Below are 5692 nucleotides of genomic sequence, written 5' to 3'. Positions count from 1 at the left end.
GACAAAAAGTTTTAATGTATCATAGTGTTTTTCAAAATAAAATTTATCGTTTAGAGAAGTTTTAGGTTCACATCCAAATTGAATACAAAGTACAGAGGGTTCCCATCTATACCCTGCAATCCCTGACACACACACATAGCCTCCCCAACTATCAGCGCCATATATGAGAGTGGTACATTTGTTACCATCAACAAACCTACATTTATACATGTTTATCACCCAAAATCCATAGCTTACATTAGAATTCATTCTTGATGTTGTATATTCTATGGCTTTGGAAGAATGTATAATGACATGTATCTAAAAAAATCATAGTATCATAAACAATCATTTCACTGTTCTAAAAAAGCCTCTATGTTCCACCTACTTACATCTCAGTCCTCCTTAACCCCTGACAAGGACTGTTCTTTATACTGCCTCTATAGTTTTGCATTTTCCAGAATGTTATATAGTTCAAATAGTATAGTATAGCCTTTTAAGATTGGCTTCTTTCACTTAGCAATATGCATTTAAGTTTTCCCCATGTCTTTTTGTGGCTTGATAGCTTATTTCTTTTTAGTTTTAAATAATGTTCCATCTTCTGGATGTACCAGGGTTTATTTACCCATTCACCTAGAGAAGGACTTCTTCATTGCTTCCAAATTTTGGCAATTATGAACAAAGCTGTTATCAATATGCAGGTTTTTGTGTAGACACACGTTTTCAACTGGTTTGAGTAAATACCAAAGAACACTATTGTTGGAGAGTACGGTAAAAGTATGTTTCATTTTGTAAGAAATTGCCCAGCTGTCTTCCAAAGCAGCTGTACCATTTTGCATTCCCATCAGCAATGAATGAGAGTTCTTATTACACATTCTCATCAGCATTTGTTGTCAGTGTTTTAGATTTTGGCCATTATAATAAGTATGTAACAATATCTCAGTGTGGCTTTAATTTGCAGTTTTCTAATGCCATATTATTTGCATCATCCTTACACATGCATATTTGCCATCCACATCTCTTTTTTGGTGAGGTGTCTGTCCACGTCTTTTGCCTGTTTTTTAATGGGGTTGTTCCTTTTCTTATTGTTGAATTCTAATACTTTACATATTTTGAATAGCTGTTCTTTATCAGATATGACTTTTGTAAATATTTTCTCCTACTCTGTCATAGTGTTTTAAGTGTTGGTCAACCTTGAGGCTTTAGAGAAACAAAAACAATTGGAACAAATTATATGGTTGTAAAACTTTAGAACCATTCTTGAAGATGCCTTTAAAATGATCTATGGGCTGGGTGCAATGGCTCACGCCTGTACTGCTAACACTTTGGGAGGCCAAGATAGGAGAATTGCTTGAGTACAGGAGTTTAAAATCTGCCTGAACAACATAGAGACACTCCATCTCTACAAAATATTTAAAAATTAACTGGGTACAATGGCACGTGCCAGTAGTCCCAGCTACTTGGGTCGCTGAGATGGAAGGATTGCTTGATCTAAGAAGTGGAGGCTGGAGTGAGCTGCGATGGCACCACTGCACTCCACCCTAGGTGATAGAATGAGACCCTGTCTCAAAAGAAAAAATAAAAATAAAGAAAAAATTTATCTATCTTAGATTATTATTTCACTATACTGTGAAAGTTGTCAGAATCAAAATGGAGTCTCTAATAATAAAAAAAATAAAACCACACATGAAAACCTGACATACCAAGACCAGACAAGGACACAGACACACACAGACACACACACACACACACACACACACACACACACACACACACACACAAACTATAAGCCAATATCCTTGATGAACATAGATGCAAAAATCCTCAATGGAGTGTTAGCAAACTGAATGCAACAACACATTAAAAACGTCATTCACCATGATTAAGTGGGATTCATCCCAGGGATGCAACGATGGTTCAGCATGTACAAATCAACAACAAATGTGATAGATCATGTTAAAAGAACCGAGAACAAAAGCCATGTAATCATTTCAATAGATGCTGAAAAATCATTCAATAAAATTCAACATTCCTTTATGATAAAAATGCTCAACTTGTTGTGGGTAAAAATACACAGAAACTGGGTATATATGACAAACCGACAGCTAACATCATACTCAACAAGGAAAAACTGAAAGCCTTTCCTTTAAGAACTAGAAAAAGCCCCCTCACTCACCACCGACAACCTGCCTTACCTGTGCAAATCCTGCTGCCGTCCCGCAGAAATGCTTCAATTACTCACAGGCTTTCGACAGATGAGAACAGTGTCAAGGGTCCTGGGTCCTCATCTCACTCAGGTTTATGCCAAAGATGTAAAATTTGATGCAGATGCCCGAATCTTAATGCTAAAGGTGTAGATCTTTTAGCCAATGCCATAGCTGCTACAATGGGGCCAAAGGGAAAAACGGTGGTTATTGACCAGAACTGGGGAAGTCCCAAAGTAACAAAAGATGGAGTGACTCTTGCAAAGTTAATTGACTTAAAGGATAAATATAAAAATATTGGAGCTAAACTTGTTCAAGATGTTGCCAATAACACAAATGAAGAGACTGGGGATGGGCATGTTCAATCACCAAAGGCTTCAAGAAGATTACCAAAGGTGCTAATCCAGTGAAAATCAAGAGAAATGTGATGTTAGCTGTTGATGCTGTAATTGCTGCACTTAAAAAACAGTCTAAACCTGTGACCACCCCTGAAGAAATTGCTCAGATTGCTACAATTTTTGTAAATGGAGACAAAGAAATTGGCAATGTCATTTCTGATGCAATGAAAAAGTTCAGAAGAAAGGGTTTCATCACAGTAAAGATGGAAAAACACTGATCGATGAATTAGAAATTATTGAAGCCATGAAAGTTTGACTGAGGATATATTTCTCCTTACTATATTAATACATCAAAAGGTCAGAAATGTGGATTCCGGGATGCCAATGTTCTATTGAGTAAAAAGAAAGTTTCTAGTGTCCAGGCCTTTGTACCTGCTCCTGAAATTGCCCATGCTCACCATAAGCCTATGGTCACAATTGCTGAAAATGTTGATAGAGAAACTCTAAGTACACTCATTCTGAATAGCTAAAAGTTGGCCTTCAGGTTGTAGCAGTCAAAGCTCCAGGGCTTAGTGACAGTGCAAAGAACCAGCTTAAAGACATGACCATTGCTCCTGGAGGTGCAGTGTTTCAAGAAGAGAAGTTGACTCTAAGTCTTGAAGATGTTCAGCCTCATGACTTAGGAGAAGTTGTAGAGGTCACTGTGATCAAAGATGACGCTGTGCTCTTAAAAGGAAAAGGTGACAAGTCTCAAATTGAAAAACGTGTGCAAGAAATCATTGAGTAGTTAAATGTCACGAATAGTGAATATGAACAGGAAAAACTGAATGAACGACTGGCAAAACTTTCAGATGAAGTAGCTGTGCTTAAGGTTAGTGGGACAAGCGATGTTCAAGTAAAGGAAAAGAAAGACAGTGTTACAGATGCCCTTAAAACACAAGAGCTGCTGTTGAAGAAGGCATTGTTCTGGGAGGAGGTTGTTCCCTACTTCGGTGCATTGGTGCCTTGGACTTATTGACTCCAGCTAATGAAGATCAAAAAATTGGTATAGAAGTTATTAAGAGAACTCTCAAAATTCCCACAATGACCATTACTAAAAATGCAGGTGTTAAAGGGTCTTTGATAGTCAAGAAACTTATCCAGGTCCTCCGAAGTTGGTTATGATGCCATGGTCAGAGATTTTGTGAATATGGTGGAAAAAGGAATTACTGACCCAATAAAGTTTGTGAGAAATGCTTTATTGGATGCTGCTGGGGTGACCTCTCTGTTTAAACTACAGCAGAAGTTATAGTCACAGAAATTCCTAAAAAAAAAAGAGAAAGCCCCCGAAATGGGTGCAATGGGTGTAATGGGAGGTGGTATGGGAGGTGGCAAGTTCTAATTCTTAGAAAAGTGCTTTACCTTTATTAATACACTGTGACAGGAATCCCAAGGCAGTATTCCTCACCAATAATTTCAGAGAAGTCAGTTGGAGAAAATGACGGAAGAAAAGACTAGCTGATGTTTAGGAAATCACTAACTATAAGTTACTGGTTTCAAATGACAAAATACATAATGTTTACTGCTGTCATTGTCCATGCCTAAAGATAATTTATTTTGTATTTTTTAATAAAAAGACATTTATGTATTTCTAATACTGGGTGTAAGAGCCATGTACCAATGTGCCGCTTTCAACTTAAATCACTGAGGCATTTTTACTACTATTGTGTTAAAATCAGGCTTGCCACCACCAGATGAGAAGTTAAGCAGCCTTTCTGTGGAGAGTGAGAATAATTATGTACAAAGTAGAGAAATACCCAATTATGTGACAACCTTTGTTTAACAAAAATTTGTTTAAAGTTAAAAAAGAAAGAAAGAAAAAGAAGAACTGGAACAAGACAAAGATGTCCGCACCCACCATTCCTCTTCAACATAGTACTAGATGTCCTAGACAGTACAATTAGAAAAGAGAAATAAATTAAGGGCATCCAAATCGGAAAGAAAGAAGTCAAATTATCCTTGTTCCCAGACAACATGACTGTACATGTAGAAAACCCTAAAGACTCTAAAAAAAAAGTTAGAAATGATAAATGAATTCAGTAAAGTTGCAGGATACAAAATAAACATACAAAAATCAATAGTATTTATATACACCAACAGCACATGCTCTGAAAAAGAAATCAAGAAGGCAAACCATTTTCAATAGCTGTATGAATTATAAAATACCTAGAATACATTTAACCAAATAAGTGAAAGATCTACCTTAGGAAAACTATAACAAACTGATGAAAGAAATTGAAAAGGACATTTTAAAAATGGAAAGTGTTCATGACCAGCCTGGCCAACATGGTGAAACCCTGTCTCTACTTTAAAAAATACAAAAATCAGTCAGAAATCACTTGAACCTAGGAGGCAAAAGTTGCAGTGAGCCGAGATCGCACCATTGCACTCTAGCCTAGCTGACAGAGCAAGACTCTGTCAAAAAAACAAAAAGAGGAAAAATATTGTATGCTCATGAATTAGAAGAATTAATAATATTGTCAAAATGTCAATACTGCACAAAGCAATCTGCAGATTTGCAGATATAATGAAATCCCTATCAAAATACCAATAACATTCTTCACAGAAATAGAAAAAATAGTCCTAAAATTTATATGAAACCACAAAAGATGGCATAGCCAAAGAAATTCTGAGCAAAATAAACAAAGTGGGAGGCATCACACTACATGACTTCAAAACACATTAAAAAACCAATGGTAACCAAAGTAATATGGTACTTGGGTAAAAATAGACATATGAGGCCAGGTGCAATGGCTCATGGATGTACTCTCAGCACTTTGTGAGACTGAGGCAGGAAGATCACTTGAGGCCAGGAGTTAGAGACCAGCCTTAGCAACATAGGGAGATCCCGTCTCTCCAAAAAAGAAAAAAATATATATAGCTGGGCATGGTGGTGTGCACCAGTGATCCCCACCTGCTCAGGAGGCTGAGGCTGGAGGACTTCTTGAGTGAGCCTAGGAGTTAGAGGCTGCAATGAGCTATGATTGCACCACTACCCTCCAGCCTGGGTGACAGAGCAAGATCCTGTGAAAGTAGGAGAAAGAAAGGGAAGGAAGGAAGGAAGGAAGGAAGGAAGGAAGGAAGGAAGGAAGGAAGGAAGGAGAGAGAGAGAGAGAGAGAGAGAGAGAGAGA

The 5692-nt window shown here is 37.4% G+C and overlaps 1 pseudogene; it reads left to right on the top strand.

Annotated features, from left to right (window-relative positions):
• Positions 1 to 2204: 2204 nt before the first annotated feature.
• Positions 2205 to 3902, top strand: LOC116550916 (annotated as a pseudogene).
• Positions 3903 to 5692: the final 1790 nt, after the last annotated feature.

This window comes from Sapajus apella, unplaced genomic scaffold (assembly GCF_009761245.1).
Source record: "Sapajus apella isolate SASKATOON/1434 unplaced genomic scaffold, GSC_monkey_1.0 scaffold8, whole genome shotgun sequence".
Classification (NCBI taxonomy): Eukaryota; Metazoa; Chordata; class Mammalia; order Primates; family Cebidae; genus Sapajus; species Sapajus apella.
Note: the sequence above shows the minus strand (reverse complement) of the source record. Positions and strands in the feature narration are given on the sequence as shown.